Source organism: Rhipicephalus sanguineus, chromosome 10 (assembly GCF_013339695.2).
Source record: "Rhipicephalus sanguineus isolate Rsan-2018 chromosome 10, BIME_Rsan_1.4, whole genome shotgun sequence".
Lineage (NCBI taxonomy): Eukaryota > Metazoa > Arthropoda > Arachnida > Ixodida > Ixodidae > Rhipicephalus > Rhipicephalus sanguineus.
The window spans coordinates 71729437-71746839 of record NC_051185.1 but is presented as its reverse complement, the minus strand read 5'-3'; the positions used below and the strand labels follow the sequence as shown (position 1 = coordinate 71746839).

Below are 17403 nucleotides of genomic sequence, written 5' to 3'. Positions count from 1 at the left end.
ATGCATGGCGCTGACATTGCGCCCCCCCCCGAGTCGCAGCCCCCCCCCCTCCCTATTATGTCAATGTGTGGGGCAGGCCCGTAGGCAGGGGGGGGGGGCCCGCCCCCCCCCACGAAATTTTTATGATAGATGGTGTTTTACCAAAAATAAATAATGAAAATAGGCGTTTTTCTCTAATAGTCAAGGCTTTCAGCAAGTGCCCTCCCCCCGAAAAAAAACTCACCTAAGAGGAGGGGGGCGCCCACCCTCCTCTTAGGTGAATAGAGGGGGCGCCCCCCCCCCTGCCCCCCTCCGTACGCACGCCTATGTCGACTGCAACGAAGAGGGCCCGCGTTCAAATCCCATTCGATCCTTGGTATTTCTTTCTCATTTTATTTTTTCATGCCTATCGGTTACTTTTTCATGTCGATCGGTTACGCTGACGGCGACGCCGCTCAACGCAGGAACGCGCGCCTAAGAGCTTCGCTCTAAAAAGTAATTATGACGACAGCGAGAAAACATCGTTATTTCATCAGATATCAGCCACGCAACACCATGCAACGTCAAGAACACAGTGGCTTCAATGTTTTAAGCTAACTGCGATATGTCCACAAAAGTAGATTGGTCAAACGTCGACTGCTCAAACGTTCCCCACCATAAGATGAGCTATATGCACTTCAATTTCGGCATTTAAATTTATATTATGATCTCTGTCAAAGATATCAAATTCAGTAATTAATAAAGGTTTCTCTCTGGACATCTTTAATTAGATACACTTCAGCACGATGCTCGTGTGTGCTCAGGCGTAGCTAATTAAGGATATTAACACAGAACAAAGCACATCTACAAAATATATGATGTGATACAGGCAATCGTTTCTAAAACTATATGACGCTCGCGAAACAGCGAATAAAATCTGCATCATGGAAAACGCTCCACGTCAGCGTATATACGCAGTTATTTCGCTTACAAATGTTTATCACTCGAGGAGCAAGAACAGCTGCGATTCAACACACGCGGTCCCCCGCCAACGATAACACAATCACTATGGCCGCCGCGCGGTTTTTCATGCGGGGTCGTCCAGCGCACCCATCGAAAAAAAAATAACAACAACAATGAAAATAAGACCGCAGATGGCGAACGGAATTTTAATGTGATGAATTCCAGCCATCATGCAGTCTGAAGGAAGGAAAAAAAGATAAAATCAAATAAGGCCATAGCTTCGTGAAAGAGGCACAAGGATGCGAAGGCCAGCCGGACTTTTCGAAATTGTCATCGCTCATGTGTGCGTGCGTGCGTGTGTGTGCGTGTGTGCGTGTGTGCGTGCGTGCGTGCGTGCGTGTGTGTGTGTGTGTGTGTGTGTGTGTGTGTGTGTGTGTGTGTGTGTGTGTGTGTGTGTGTGTGTGTGTGTGTGTGTGTGTGTGTGTGTGTGTGCGCGCGTGTGCGTGTGCGTGTGCGCGCTCACGACGCAACGTTATTGAACTTTCATCTCCGCATTCGGGCAAGTTAAAGCGGTGTTTTGAAGAGACGTGATGGTTACGTCTCTTTTTTTTCTCTCTCTCTCTCTTTTTTCACGGTGTTGGAGGTGGTACCTTCAGCATCTAACCAGAAATCAAGCTTTCCACGTTTGTATCACACACCGGTCGGTAATAAGATAACAATTCCGGCTCGGAGGTCAATTATGTTCGCCATCGGTATGCAGGGTCGTCAGGAAGGTTTACAATGGCAGACCGTGCACCGAAGGTCCTTCCGCATGACTGCGCACACGTAGAGTTCGAAGCTGCACATATTACGTTCTGAATAAGCGGGCATACAGTTACATAGAAGTTCCACTTTACCACTCTACTAGTGCTTGAATCTATCGATTACAATGTCGTTTTTTTTATAAAGGAATGCACCACACGAGTTTAGGGCTGGGAGCGCAAATCGAAGCTGACAGCAAGCAGAGAGAGAACACTGTAAGGCAGCTTTCTATGGAGACAAAGAGAAAGAAAGAAAGAAAGAAAGAAAGAAAGAAAGAAAGAAAGAAAGAAAGAAAGAAAGAAAGAAAGAAAGAAAGAAAGAAAGAAAGAAAGAAAGAAAGAAAGAAAGCCCGTAACGAGGTTTCGGTATTTCTACCTTTTTCCGGTGTGACATCTACGCTTCCCAGGTCACCGTCGGTAGTGAATTTTGTCACACCTTATTGCGTCACTTGTAAAACCTGGCTTTTGAGCAACCTGCGCCTGCAGCGCTTCCTCGTCAGCTTCAGTTCCGTTTCGGTGTATAAGGTACAGAGTTCGATTGTCGAGGAGCTTACTTCCTTATTAAAACTGACGCAAGCTATGGCGAAAACCTGGTACGGGACGTGGCCGCTTGTCGGCCAGATTGACAGGCTCTGTAAATTCCCATCAGCAGGGAGCGCGTGCATGCGGAAACAAAAAAAGCAAAAAGAAAAAAATCACTATTCTGTAACAATAAGGGAGATGTACGTCGCTTAAAAAAAGAAAGAAAGGAGGTGTGTGCTGGGAAGGGGGGGGGGGTGTCCTCTATATCTTCTCACTACCTGGTGTACTTAAATCTGGAATTTCGGCTGTCACTGCAGATTGAGAAATGTTCGTTTTTCGAGTACAAGTCGCCTAGACGGGCGGGACTAAATGAAACGAGCGCGCGAATTGGAACGCTTCGAGAATGTTCGCAATATGGGCGAAAATGTTGACGCGCTCGTCGGCGCGCATGCGCGGGAAGCGGGCGACTATTGGAAGAATACCGACCGCTGATTTGATCGGCGCAGCTCGCGCGCGCGCTGTCTGCCTGCGTGCGCGCGTGTGTGCGCGTGAGTATGTAGGTGAAAACGCAGCGGCTGGTATACGTTTTGCGTCGCATGACGCCCTAAAATGCGACACCCGCTGCTTCGCGACGGAGAGAACACCCCCCCCCCCCCCCCGGCTACAGGCCTGCTGGCAGTAACTACATGTCTAGAGGGAAATGAGGCCGCTAATTAGTGCCGTTAATGTCCGTAGGGATTGGAGGAGGGGTAGGGTAATTAAGTATATGTAGGGTCTACATTCACCTCAATTCCTCGATCACTGATGCGCTGTTGTAGATAATACTGACGCTTTATACCAACGTTCTAAATAATTAGCCTATCAACCTAACATAACTCGTTCACTGACGCTAGTGTCCCTTCAATACCCGCACACGAATAAATAGTTGATTTCGTCCAATAGCGCTGGTTGATAGACGAATTCGGTATTCACCTTACGCTTATATCTGAAATTGACCATCGGCACGTAGTTATATCGAAGTGCGTATACACAAAACAATAATAATAAATGGTAATAATAAAAATATCAGGAACCCTTCCTTTATTGCCGCACGCCGTGATTGGTACGTGCGTTCTTGACGTACTACTTTTCTTTCTTTCTTTCGCAGCGCTCCCTGCTCATTGTTTCCTTCCGCCATGCCGGGCATCGGACCTTCAACCACGTGCTTAGCGCAACACTTCAGTCGCTACAGGCAACAACGACGATCATGCGTTCGTGTTCAAGCTACACTGAAATGCGGCAACGTGAAGTGACAAGTCACCTCGATGAAGGAAAGAAGATGGCTTTTTAAGGCTCGTTTTCTTTGTTACATACAATATTAATGAGAACTAAAAGACAATAATGTCAAGGAAAGTATAGGAGATGTTATTTGTAATAACTGGAATATAAATGTGAAGAAAGTAAAGTGGACGAAAAGAAAACTTGCCGCCGGCAGGGATCGAACCTGCGACCTTCGAATAACGCGTCCGATGCTCTACCACTGAGCTACGGCGGCGGTCATCCCCCCGTCCACTTTAGGGGGTATATATGTGCATTTAAACCGAAGAGTGTTAGTCAGCGCGATCGCAGCCATGGTGGCGAGTGTGGAACACTTTTTCTGCGGCGTCACATAGCACGTGATCTTTTTACGAGCTAGCAGCTGACCAATAATCCCACGCATACTACCTGAAGGCATCAAGTCTGCCAGAACGAGACCCTTGCTATGAATGAAGGAAAGAAGATGGCTTTTTAAGGGCTCGTTTTCTTTGGTATAGACACAATATTAATGAGAACTAACAGACAATATAATGGCAAGGAAAGTATAAAGAGATGTTATTTGTAATAATTGCAATATAAATGTGAAGAAAGTAAAGTGGACGAAAAGATAACTTGCCGCCGGCAGGGACCAAACCTGCCGGCGATGAAAGATCACACGTACTGCCGCATCAGCAACGGCCAATTGCCAGAAGCCCACTATCGAGAGATGATCAGTTATTGGAAAACGGCGCACACAAACAAATACGCGTGCGAACGGCGCACCTTCGGGGCATGCACGCTGCATCTTTGTACGCTCGGCGGCACCGCGTTTTTTCGCGCATACGATACCGCCACCAAAAACTGTGAGCTTCGCGAATGCTCGGAGTATGAGTGGTGGAGCATGACGGGCAAATCAAGTGATGCGCTTTTCTGTTTGCGCTGGCACTCCACAGGCGACGGCCATCTTTATCAGCTGGAATGCGACGCAGCTGAAACATATTTACGAAGCCGCCGCGGCCATGAGGACCCGCGTTTCGCATGGTTCGCTTCACGTTTGCTTTCGTTCCCGAAAGCTCTATATTTTTGATAGTGGTGCAGCCCGTTAACCTTGACGCGTGCCACATCGCAGAAAAACACACACGCTGCAATCGTATTCCAATTCGCACAGTTATAACACAACCACGCAAAGCTGGCGCTTATGTTCCACACGACCGTGCACATCACGTACCTGCAGTGTACGAGGGTAGCGGCGGCGCCCAGCCTTGGTTGCAGCTATAGAGTCCCTGTACATGCTAACCTTAGGTAGCAGAGTTGCGCATAGGTCCGGCTAGCAACCACAGCTATGCGATGAAGTCGCACTTCGTTTTTGCAGGCGACATGCCTACCGTGTCGCCGATTAACCTGTCAGACGTGTCGAAGACCGGCGACAAACATTGGCTGTCCATGGCTAGCGTTAATTCAGTTCGCTGCAGCGGCGGCGTCGAGAAATAAAAAAAATTGGCCCGAGCGGCAGCTTCTCCGCAATGCATGGTTGCTAGCGGCGTTTGGAAGACAGATGCGCAACTCTGCTACGTAAAGGTATAGCATATACAGTAACTCTAGTTGCAGCTATACGGTCAGAAACCGAACTACAGGTTTGGTGAATCACGAAGGTCTCGCGTTCGATCCCGGCTCCGGTGGTCGCACTTGCGATGGAGGCGAAACGAGGACCGTATACCGGGCGATGTCAGTGCACGTTCATCAACACTAGAGTTACTGTATATGCTATACCTTTACGTAGCAGAGTTGCGCATCTGTCTTTCAAACGCCGCTAGCAACCATGCATTGCGGAGAAGCTGACGCTCGGGCCAATTTCTGTACTTTTAGGCGCCGCCGCTCAGCGAACTGAATTACCATAGTCATCGATAGTCCATGTTTACTGCCGGTATTCGATACACCAGACATGTTAATCGGCGACACAGTAGGCATGTCGTCTGCAAAAACGGAGTGCGACTTCACCGCATAGCTGCGGTTGCTAGCCAGACCTATGCGCAACTCTGCTACCTAAAGGTAGCATATACAGTAACTCTAATCAACACCAGGTGGTCGACGTTTCCGGAGCCCTCCACTACGGCCTGTCTCATAATCACATCGTAGTTTTGGCACGTAAAACCCCAGATATTATTACTGATAATGAACAAATAAATTGGTACGAGAATTAGTGCCTTTTTTTTTTTTAAAGACTCGTTTATTCGCGAGAAAATCCTGATGCGCGCTTCAGAGCCAATCAGAACGGGTGTAGCGCCAGCTTCAGTGTTTAAAATGCGCTTAAAATGTTAACCAAGAAGCTTTGGCTATCTAAATTCGATGGTGCAGTATACAGTATATAGCATACCCAGAAATTATCATCCGGGGCGTGCGGGGGATGGGGGGAGGGGGGGGTGAGGAGGCAATGTTTCAACTATAGGGTCATTCCGCGCCAAACGTCCAAGACATTGCGCTCGACCCTCTCCAATTGTATTATAAAAAATTGTGGATGTTCATATCAGTGCACTATTTGCCCTCGGAAAGTATTTTTTGGAAAAAAAAATTTCTTGTCTGTAGAGTGATTCGAATTTTGCCGTAGTGGGTGAAACGTAGGTTGCGAAAGAATGCTCTAAAAAATACAATACTTTATGGAACGCCTTCAATATCTGCTGTTTACTTGAAAAGGAATGGCACTATCTTATTATCGCCCATTGACGACCACTACATTGTCTCACGATGTGCTTTGTGGTGAAGCAATGCTGCAATTATGCGCCCATTTCGATTATTTCTTAAAAATTCTGCAAACACTACAGACAAAATAGGACTATATCACATGGCTGGATAGTTGGCAGTAAGCGTGTCAAAAAAGTATTGAAGTCGATGACCGAGTAGTTTCGAAGTGGAAGGGGCGCAAACATTGAAAAATGTGTGAAATGCTCCACGTTCAGGCATATGTAGAGTGGTGATGCAGTCCACGTAAAAATGCACGCTTGGTCTCGTTTGGAAGAGTAAACAAAGGAGATTTATTTCTGAAAGTTTAATCGGAGTGTTCTTTCTTTTTGGTGAGAAACAAAAATTTATGTTGAGCGTTCGCGGCGTGCCTGGGCGCGGGCCCGTAAGTCCGCTTCACTGCGCAGCCACTGTTCCTTGGGGCAACGGAAGTATGCAGCGCCCACGCGGGTGGCACGACCGCAACGCTGGCTACGCCGGCGTTGCGGTTATAGCGAACTAGAATATACTATATTCTAGTTCACTATAGGTGCGGTATCGGAGTCCAGTACCGATTTTCCGGCTCAATTAAATTTTGGGGAGTTACGTGCCAAAATCACGATTTGGTGATAAAGATGGGCCACTCCGGATGGACGCTCCGGTTCGATAAAGTGCACACCAATCTACAGGTGCACCGATGTTAACGCATTTCACCCGACGCCCCTCCCTCCCCTCTGAACTGTGCCCGGTAGCAGCGAAACACCTTAGGTCAGCAGTGAGACTCCTTAAAGGAGTACTGACACGATTTTGAAGAGCAGCAAAACGGACATTTTTGGTTTCCTTGGCATGTAGTGTTAACGCTCTCCCCACACCGCATCCGGGAAACACGTATAAATATTTAAGTTTGATTTTAAAGTTTTCATCTCCCAGCATCTGCAAGGCAGCTTCACCGCATGGAGAGCCCTATGACGTTTCAAGTCAGCTCACTTGGTTTGCGAAATCTGGGTTCTGCATGCAGCCTAAATCACAGAAATTGCTGTCGGAGGCACTGGATGACAGTTCACTCATCATGAACCACGTTCGACTGAAAGCAAAGGACAGCAGGTGCATATTTCGTGGGTTGCAGTCTGCCCGTGACATCACGGGCAGACTTGACACGTCACTATGAAGCCGCCCTCTCGAAACCGAAACCGAAACTGCTGGTTGAAAGAAGCGGTATTAAAATATATGCAATGCATCCCCAGGCACCACGACACTCTTTTTAGGGTTCTCGACACCCGTGCTTTCATTTAGAGCAACAACCCGAAAAATTTTAAAATTCGTGTCAGTACTCCTTTAACAGCTCCAAAGCAACTCAGATTTGAACTTTTTGTGTCCATAGATGGCAGCACTTACACACCACAAAAAGGAGGTAAGTTAGAGTACACTCTAGGCGTGTAAATATCACCAGGTCATGAAAGCGTGCGAAAAGGTCATTCCGCGCGCGAAAAGTAGTGCCGTTTGAAACTTACCCGGGAATGCCTCAAAAAAGGGTGAACGCTCCTATGTTTTCCGCCAGCATAGAGCAAATGCGATGGAGGGGTTTAAATACCTAACCCGATCGCTGCGCTTGTTTATACCAACATACAACGCGCGCGGCCCACAGACTTTTGACGCAAACTCGACGTATAAAAATTTCTGAGCGAGCACGCAAGCACCATGCGTATGTATGTATGAAACGTGCTAGAAAATAAAAATATACGCACGCAAGTAGAGCTGTCCGTGACGTCTGAAATCATGAATGCGTCTCCATCTATATTCGGTCCGCTTTCAACACGGTGCTGTACTTTTCTTCACTGAATTTTATTTACTCTGTTTTATTGATTGCGCACGCACAGGAGCTTGACAGCGCGCGTGAAAGAGGTTTATCCGTGAATAAATGTTCTTTTTTCCCCCCTAATTATTGATTGGGTACGCGCCGAAGCTCATAAATAAAACCGTGACTCAGGCAAGACGGATCGCAAAGAACGCGTCACGCCAACGGCAATGCAGTCGCAGTTTCTTTTTTTTTTTTCGATGATATTTGAGTCATGATTTCGTCGCCACGGCTTAAATTTGAGCGCACATCGCAGGCCGTTACCCCTAGGTTATTTCTTGTTATTTCTTTCTTTTCTTTCTTTTTCCATGCTCCTCCTTTGCGCACCAACGCAGGTTTTCAACGGTCCTTGAACGGCGCAAAGCGCCGTCAGAAATAGATTGTTTAAAAGCCGCTGAAAAGATTTACTGTTAGCGGAGAAGAGAAAGAGATTTAGGAACGAAGGAAAACACAGCGCCGACCAAACTAAAAACACACTGGTCGGCGCTGTCTTTTTCAAGCCGAGCTTCTTATGGATTACAGATTCCGGTGGCGGCGGCGGCGTTGCAGCCGAGAAAACCGGAGCCGGCCAGTGTTCACAAGTGCGGCCCTCGAAGGCGGGGCCGGTCACATGCGTGTATACGTATTTGTGTGCGCCGCTTTTCAATAAGTGATGCTCTCTCGATCGTGGGCTTGTCGTCGGTCAGCCGTTTCTGATGTGGCAATCTGATCTTTTATCGAGGTCACTTGACGTTGCCACATTTCATTGTTGCCTGGATATGAACGCACTGACGTCGTTGTTGCCTGCAGCGACTGAAGTGTTGCGCTGCTAAGCGTGTGGATGAAGGTCCGATTCCCGGTACGCGGGAAGGAAACAGTTAGGAGGGAGCAATGAGAAAGAAAGAAAGAAAGAAAGAAAGAAAGAAAGAAAGGAAGAGAGAAAGAGAGAGAGAGAGAGAAAGAAAGAAAGAAAGGAAGAAATGGAGAGAGAGAGAAAGAAAGAGAGAAAGAAGGAAGGAAAGAAAGAAAAGGAGAAAGAAAGAAGGAAAGAAAGAAAGAAGGAGAGAAAGAGAGAGAGAAAGAGAGAAAGAAAGAAAGAAAGAAAGAAGGAAGGAAGGAAGGAAGGGAAGAAAGAAAGAGAGAGAGAAAGAAACACGGAAAGAAAGAAGGAAGGAAAGAAAGAAAAGAGAGAGAGAAAGAAAGAAAGAAAGAAAGAAAGAAATGGAGAGAGAGAGAAAGAAAGAGAGAAAGAAAGAAGTGGAGGAAGGGCTTCTGATGATGATGATGATGAAAGCATTCCTTTATTAAAGTTCAAAGAAAACGGGGAGGGTCCCTATTCCGGAACTCCTATGGCAACCTCTGCGATAGCCCGGACCCGCTGGACGAGCGCCCGACAGACATCGGGGGCACCTTCGCGAAGGATGCCTTCCCACTGCTCTGGGTTTTTTTTTTTTTCTTTGTTCACGTCATTCCCCGAGAAGACGGTATTCCGTCCAACTCTTGACTTCAAAAAGTGGTTTTAATGGGTCATCTGAAGATATATGAGCGCTGCTAACTTTGCAGACATCGCTACTACCTCAGCTGACCTGTTTCAGGTCAGTTGTAGAAAGAAATAATGTCAATGAACAATCGACTGAGAAGTAAAACAATACGGCTTTCGCCTTCGAGTCACCTTAGTTGAATGCACAAGGGACCTTGTGTTTTTTATTATTATTACTCATTTCTCACATGCCGCAAGACTCGGCTCTCCTACTTTTTGTAGCATTGATTGACAAACTCATTAACCCCCTCTCGCTTTTTTAAAACCTCATTACGAGCTGCTTCTTTCTTTCTTTCTTTCTTTCTTTCTTTCTTTCTTTCTTTCTTTCTTTCTTTCTTTCTTTCTTTCTTTCTTTCTTTCTTTCTTTCTTTCCATCTTTCTTTCTTTCTTTCTTTCTTTCTTTTTGCGACCTGCTGCGTGTCACTGAACCGCCGTTTTCGACATATTTCGAGCAAGGCGCGCGTGCCGTGTCATAATCGCCAAACCCCTTTCCCGCCATTAATTTGCTTTGTTTTTCCGTATGTGCCCTCAATCCACCACCACAGCTGAAGAACAAAACCAAGCGCTGCCGAGACAAATTTCACTTTAGGTCACTACCGCCACTAGACAGACAGCTCGGACATATTGAATCAAAGGGTCAACGCCATGCCCCGACTGCGAAGCTTTCTTTCCCGTGTCTACGAATTCCGGCCATAAGGAACTGGTACATGACAATATGTTATTTTTTCTTACATAATGAAGCTTCGTCCATCGCGAGCGCCTCCGCAATACTGATTTTGTAGCTAACGACACAGCAAAATTTTTGCGAAATTTTACGATCATTTTAACGAAGCAGAATACATGTGTGTGTGTGCATGTGTGTGTGTGTGTGTGTGTGTGTGTGTGTGTGTGTGTGTGTGTGTGTGTGTGTGTGTGTGTGTGTGTGTGTGTGTGTGTGTGTGTGTGTGTGTGTGTGTGTGTGTGTTGTGTGTGTGTGTGTATATATATATAATAATCACAAACGTTTCGGCTGGTGGGCCAGCCTTCGTCACACCCGAAAGTCGCGGTATCGAATCCCGTGCGCGGCGGTCACACTGACGAAGGCTGGCCCACCAGCCGAAACGTTTGTGATTATTAAGTGTTTCCACGTACGCCGTACTTCTCGCTTTCGTATATATATATATATATATATATATATATATATATATATATATATATATATATATATATATATATATATATATATATATATATAAGTAAGTATTCATTCTAAAAAGACAGGGCGTGCAAACAAGGACACAAGAAAGAAGTCAGGACACCACAAACGCCGACTAACAACTGAAGAGACGCACAACGGCTGAAAAGAAAGAAGGCACGAAAACTTATCTGCGCATGCCCATGCAACAGGCGAACCTATCAATCCGGCACGCGTGCGCTACCACTATTCTCGATATGCCATGCTTCAATCATCAGGCGCGTTTCTTCATTTCTATGACGGTACAACACTGCGCATTCATCGAATTTTGGCGTGCACTTACAATCTCGACAATGCAAAGATAGATTAGAAGGTGAGCCTCCTGTTAGCGATCTCTTATGTTCCAACAATCTCTGGTTAATGCATCGGCCCGTTTGTCCTACGTAGAAGCGGCCGCAGCTGAAAGGGACCTTATACACCACACTCGTACGGCAATCAGTGAATTTGTTGGTGTGTTTTACGAAACAAATATCGGTCCGCTTCTTTTCTTTTACTGGCTCAATCTTCCTCTGCACAGCGGCACAAATCTTACCTAGCTTATTGGCAGCCGTGAAAACAACATTAACGCCATATCTACTTCCTACTTTCTTTAGCCTGTGAGATACGCAATGAATGTACGGTATACCTACGACACGTTTCTTCCTATCGCTTTCTGCAACCATGCTCGGACTTAACACAATAGACTTCTTTAAACGTTCAGCGACCGTGGCCACTGCATCACGAGGATACCCTACATCTAAAAGACGCGTAACCTGTGCGTTAAAGCTATCACTCATTTTGTGCTCACACGACTTGGTGAGGGCTGATTTAAGGCAAGACATGGCGATGCCGTTTTTTACAACCTTCGAGTGCTTCGACGAAAAATTTAACAGCGGTTTCGAAGATCTAGGAGAATACTGCCAGCACACGTGGTTCTTCTGGAACGTTAAGGAAATGTCTAGAAATTGTATTTTATTATTCTGAGGCACCTCTTTAGTAAAGCTCAGCCCACCTCCATTTAATTCAAATTTTTCGCTCACGGAAGTTACCACGTTTTCAAAGTCCTCACCACTACAAAAGATCAAGTAATCGTCCACATAACGAAAAACCTTAATAACCGAATTACCTAAGGCGCCTTCCAAAGATTGTCAATCTTGCTAAGGTATAAATCACTAAGAACCGGAGCAACCTTAGAACCAATACATATCCCTGATTTCTGCACATAAACGCCTTCCTTCCAACCTACAAGCGTCGACTTTAAATACATGGAAGGATTTCTAGAAATGCCCCGGTAGAAACACCACATTTATCGGTGAAAACCGTCAGGTGCGCTTGTTCGTTAATACATTCATTAACACAATTTAACAAGTCCTCATGCGGCAAAGAATAATACAGGTCTTCAATATCCATACTAAAGCTTTACAACAGCCGGGGTTCTCCTCTGAGAGGAACTGAACTAGCGCCTGAGAATGACGCATACGAAAAGGGTCTGAAAAACTCAAAGAGGTTAAGCAGTTCTGCAAATAACTAGATACAGCGACTTGCCAGGTGCCTTGCTCTGAAACGATTGATCGAAAGGGGATCTCGAAAGGGGATATATATATATATATATATATATATATATATATATATATATATATATATATATATATATATATATATATATATATGTGTGTGTGTGTGTGTGTGTGTAGATAGATAGATAGATAGATAGATAGATAGATAGATAGATAGATAGATAGATAGATAGATAGATAGATAGATAGATAGATAGATAGATAGATAGATAGATAGATAGATAGATAGATAGATAGATAGATAGATAGATAGATAGATAGATAGATAGATAGATAGATAGATAGATAGATAGATAGATAGATAGATAGATAGATAGACGCGTAGGGCCCCGCCACGGTGGTCTAGTGGTTATGGTGCTCGAGTGCTGACCCGAAAGTCGCGGGATCGAATCCCGTGCGCGGCGGCCGCATTTTCGATGGAGGCGAAAATGCTAGAGGCCCGTGTACTTAGATTTAAGTGCACGTCAAACAATACCAGGTGGTCAAAATTTCCGGAGCCCTCCATTACAGCGTCCCTCATAATCATATCGTGGTTTGGGCACGTTTAACACCCAACAATTGTTGCTATTAGACACGCGTAGGAAGCGATTTATTGGCGTTTTGGCCTTCATCAGAATAATTCTGATGAAGGCCGGACCCCGAACCCCGACTGAGCTCTCTACAGTCTGATACAAGTTAGAAGTCCGCGGCATGTCCTCCTCACAGGCGGATGCCCACAAGCCTGCACCAATGGGCGCGCACTCAGGACTGACGTCATGAGCCGGACGGCCGGTGACTCCGCCTTTGGATAACATTGCCGAGCGCATGAGCGGGACTATTTCCTTAGTCGCGGAGTCAATCGGCTGCCGCGCTTCAGTCGTCCGCGCGCCGGGGCACCTCGGGACTTCTTAAAGGGACGCTAAAGAGCAAAACGATTTTTCTTATATTAGTAAAGTACTCTTTCACGATACCAAAAACACCAGGCTTGCTGCAAGAAGACGCTTAGTAAGCGAGAAAACGCGCTAAAACAAAATGTGAGTGGCGACGCCATCTAGAAGTTTCCGGCACCATTCGCCGCGACGTCACATGTTTTGACGGCGCCTACTAGGGATTACGTAGTTCCTGATCGGTAAAAATGAAGTACATTGTCCTCTGAGGGGGCCATAGACTTAACATACCAAGTTTGGGTTAATTTTGTTGATCCAATAGGGCCAAAATACGATACACTTTGAAATCCGTGACGTCACGCGGGGAGATTTCGGCGCGAAATTTAAAAATGAAACTTTGAGCTTGGTTTTCTCCTGTATTAACCTATGGTGGCGAAACTAACGACATTATAGTTCTCAGAGCACAATTTATCGATCTAAACCGATTCATTCTTTCTCTTTAGTGTCCCTTTAAGTTCCACATTGCTAAAGTAAGCAGCCAGAGTGCCATCGCCAAGGAGACCTACGCCGCAGTCGCCGGTTCACATTACACTTATGCATTCTTCAGGACAGTTGCAGCGTACACACACACACACACACACACACACACACACACACACACACACACACACACACACACACACACACACACACACACACACACACACACACACACACACACACACACACACACACACACACACACACACACACACACACACACACACATGTTCACTGCTGGAAGTGCAGTGGCGTTCAATATGATTGCAATTCGCAACAGGGTGGCCATGCATGGTTGAAAGGGTCCCAAGCATACACTGTAACACCGACAAACGTGAAAATGGTTTTGCAAATACCAGTAGCCGAAACAGTGTTTACGTGGCTGATTATTTTCTACGTCGGCGCCACCGTGCGATGGTGGCGCCGCTTCGACCACAGGCAACACGTTGCAACTCATATTTGGCGCGACTGTACGTTCCCGCGTCGTGAATTCGAAGAACAACGCCGCCATCGCTCTTCGTCGTCGTTCCGGAGGGGCGGTGCTCCGATTTCGCCGCAAATGAAAACATCTCAATTCACGCGCCAGCGGCTGCAAACGTATGTGTATTGAGGCGCAAATATTTGGCCTTCTCCTGTCGGAGTGACGAGTGAAACTGTACGCCGCTACGCGCAGGCGGTGCCCCGTCCCAACGAGACGTGCACGAAGTGTACAAACACGGTGCGTATACACAGAAGAGAAAGCGGCGGCGGATACGCTTGGTGGCAACCGCATTCTTTTAGTTTTCTTTTGAGGCGTGTGCGCGAGCGTATACCTATACATATATACACACACACACGAACGAAGCAAGCGAGATACGCCCCGAAGTACGCGTTCCCATACAGCGACGAGAAGGAACGCCGTGGTGTGCCTCGCGTTGCGCCAGTCGACAGTGACCGAATTTCGCACGTAGCAACCAACACCCTCCAACGAACTCCTTCCCCTTTCACGATACTACAGGCAGTCAGTTTCACCACGGTATGCGTTCATCATTCCTAACAATCACCACTTTCCAAATGAAACGTTCAGTTAAGCATTCGAATCATTCGTGATGTGTTCTTACAGATAACGTATATTTCCCACATATTCTTCATACGTTTCCGCAAGAGTCCTTACGGAAACATACGGAATTATTGGAATGACACGAAGAACGTTTAAGTAGAGATATATAGATGCAGCAGACAGTAGAGATCGATGCAACTGCATAAATAATAAAAAAAAATATTCGGTTAGACAGGGAATCGAACTCGGGCCTTCTGTATGACAAGCAGCTGTTCTACTACAGAGCCACGCCAGTGTTTGAAATTGCTTTAGGAAAAAAAAAAAGTCACAGTTTCGCCGCAACGGCGAAGCAATGAATGCGATAGCAATAAATTGTAATGTAACGCGAAGAATGGAAAGCAGCTCAGAAATTGCCAGCGCGTCGCTCGAGCCCAAAGGACGCACGAAAAGAACGCACACAGGACGAGCGCGAACTAATGCGTCACAGCTCGACACTTTGAAGCGCACTGCTGAAACATAAAGCAGGACGCACGAAACGAACGAACAGGTACACACAAAGACGAGCGCGAACTAATTGTCACTTTTGTTACTTATTTCTGTTTGAACAGCGCGCTCCTTTCGCAAACGCGGCCGCTGCAGCGAGCGAAGCGAAGCACCCCACCGGCCGCCCCTTCTTTCCTCGAGATAAGCGCACGAAAGCGACCACGCCCTGTAGAGCGAAGAGCAACGGCGATCGCAGGAGCGGCGCGCGCACGTCGCGCTATCTATGTAGCCACTAAGAAAGCATGCTGAATTACATGGTGTATATAAATAGCGCGCCGTTAGCAGGCTGAGAGACGGTGCTGTCGTGGCCTAACGTCTAACGCGGCGGGCTGCAAATCGCGAGGTCGCCCGTTCGATTCCGCGCGTCGGAAAGAATTTCTGAATTATTTTTCTTTATGGCTTTTCTATATATATACATACTTATACATATACGGTGAATGACGGCGACGGGGACGGACATTTTCCAGCCGAGACTGTCCATATAATTGCTATCGCAATAAAAGAAACTATACAGGCGTCATGTATACAGAGGAGTCCCGTTAACGCATGTACTAATGCGCAGCAGAACTTCAACAGGCGTCACAGCATGTCAACTTGTGAATTGCGCCCCACCACGGTGGTCTAGTGGTTATGGCGCTCGACTGCTGACCCGAAGGTCGCGGGGTCGAAACCCGGCCGCGGCGGCTGCATTTTCGATGGAGGCGAAAATGTTTGAGGCCCGTGTACTGAGATTTAGGTGCACGTTAAAGAACCCCGGGTAGTCGAAATTTCCGGAGCCCTCCACTACGGCGTCTCTCATAACCATATCGTGGTTTTGCGACGTTAAACCCCAGATATTATTATTATTATGTCCCTGCCTTCACTGGTCGAAAGTATGCGGGTAAAAGTTTGTCGTAGTGGCTTTTCGGGGCGCTTAGTTATGTGCATTAAAAAGGTGCTCATAGTGCCAACAGACACGGACCAGGAAGACACAACGGTTTGAAAGTTATCGCTCGTCCCGTTGCGTCTTCCTCGTCCGTGTCTGTCAGCGATGTGACATCTTTTTTTGATGTGGCGCAGTTGAACATCAGCGCATAACATGTCAACGCGATCGCATTATACGCACGTAGAGACAGCAGATGGACAACAAGCGCGGCCCGTTTTCTACACGTGTGTGGGAATGCGTGCCACGAGACACCGGACGCGCGATGCGGGACAGACAGACAAAAACAAAATGGTGACAAGTGCGGAGCCCGCACTCCAGATACGCGTCTTCGCATGACGCTCCACGCTAAGTGCTCCTACACGTTTCTTCTACCCTATACGCTCCCCTTCTTCCGGGCCCACTACAGCAGCACTTTCGGAAGAAGGAAAAAAAAGAGAGAGAGAAAGAAAGAAGCAACAACGCCGCGATACGATCTGTATTCACAATCACGACACGAAAAAAACACATAGCGTCGCCGAAAGCATGCTCCGGTTCTGCCCTACTTATCTATATACGCTTCGAGCAACTCCTCGGCCTCGGCTGCTATTAGCGAGAAAGACTCGCAAGGCGCGCCAGCTTCCCAAAAACAACGCGTCTTATCGCATCTTCCTCTCCAAACGCCGAGCTTATAAATATCTGTACTTCCTCCCGGCCGTGTATTGACTCGCTTTATCTAATATCACGCGCGTATTCGCGAGAACTCCTTTCGTATCGACAAGATGGCTATTTAGTGGCCTCCGAGATCGGGATCGCACCGCAGGCGACGTTCGAAGCTCCTTATAGAGTTTTTTATCGCATATGAGCACCTGGTTAGAACTGTCTGTATACTGTCCGTCTTTAAATAGGCATCTTTATTAAGCGGTTTACCCACTTGCAACTCGCGATGTAGGCTGTCGTGTGATCTCTCACACACGCGTTCGCGCACACTCAGACTCGCCGATAATCCGCAACGCTGCATGGTACACTCACACAGCACCCTAACTCACTAACGCTCTCACAAGGAGTGAGTGTGTACACAAGAAGAAGATTCCTGGCTATTCGGTGAAATATATGA

General features: G+C 46.8%; 1 protein-coding gene and 1 non-coding gene across 3 annotated transcripts in view; both read right to left on the bottom strand.

Moving 5' to 3' along the window:
• Nucleotides 1-17403, bottom strand: part of LOC119372122 (cAMP-dependent protein kinase type II regulatory subunit) — a 143336-nt gene that overhangs the window by 41275 nt on the left and 84658 nt on the right. The window lies entirely within an intron of this gene.
• Trnat-cgu (transfer RNA threonine (anticodon CGU)) lies at nt 3706-3777 on the bottom strand. Its single transcript has one exon. It is a non-coding gene; the product is annotated as a tRNA-Thr (tRNA).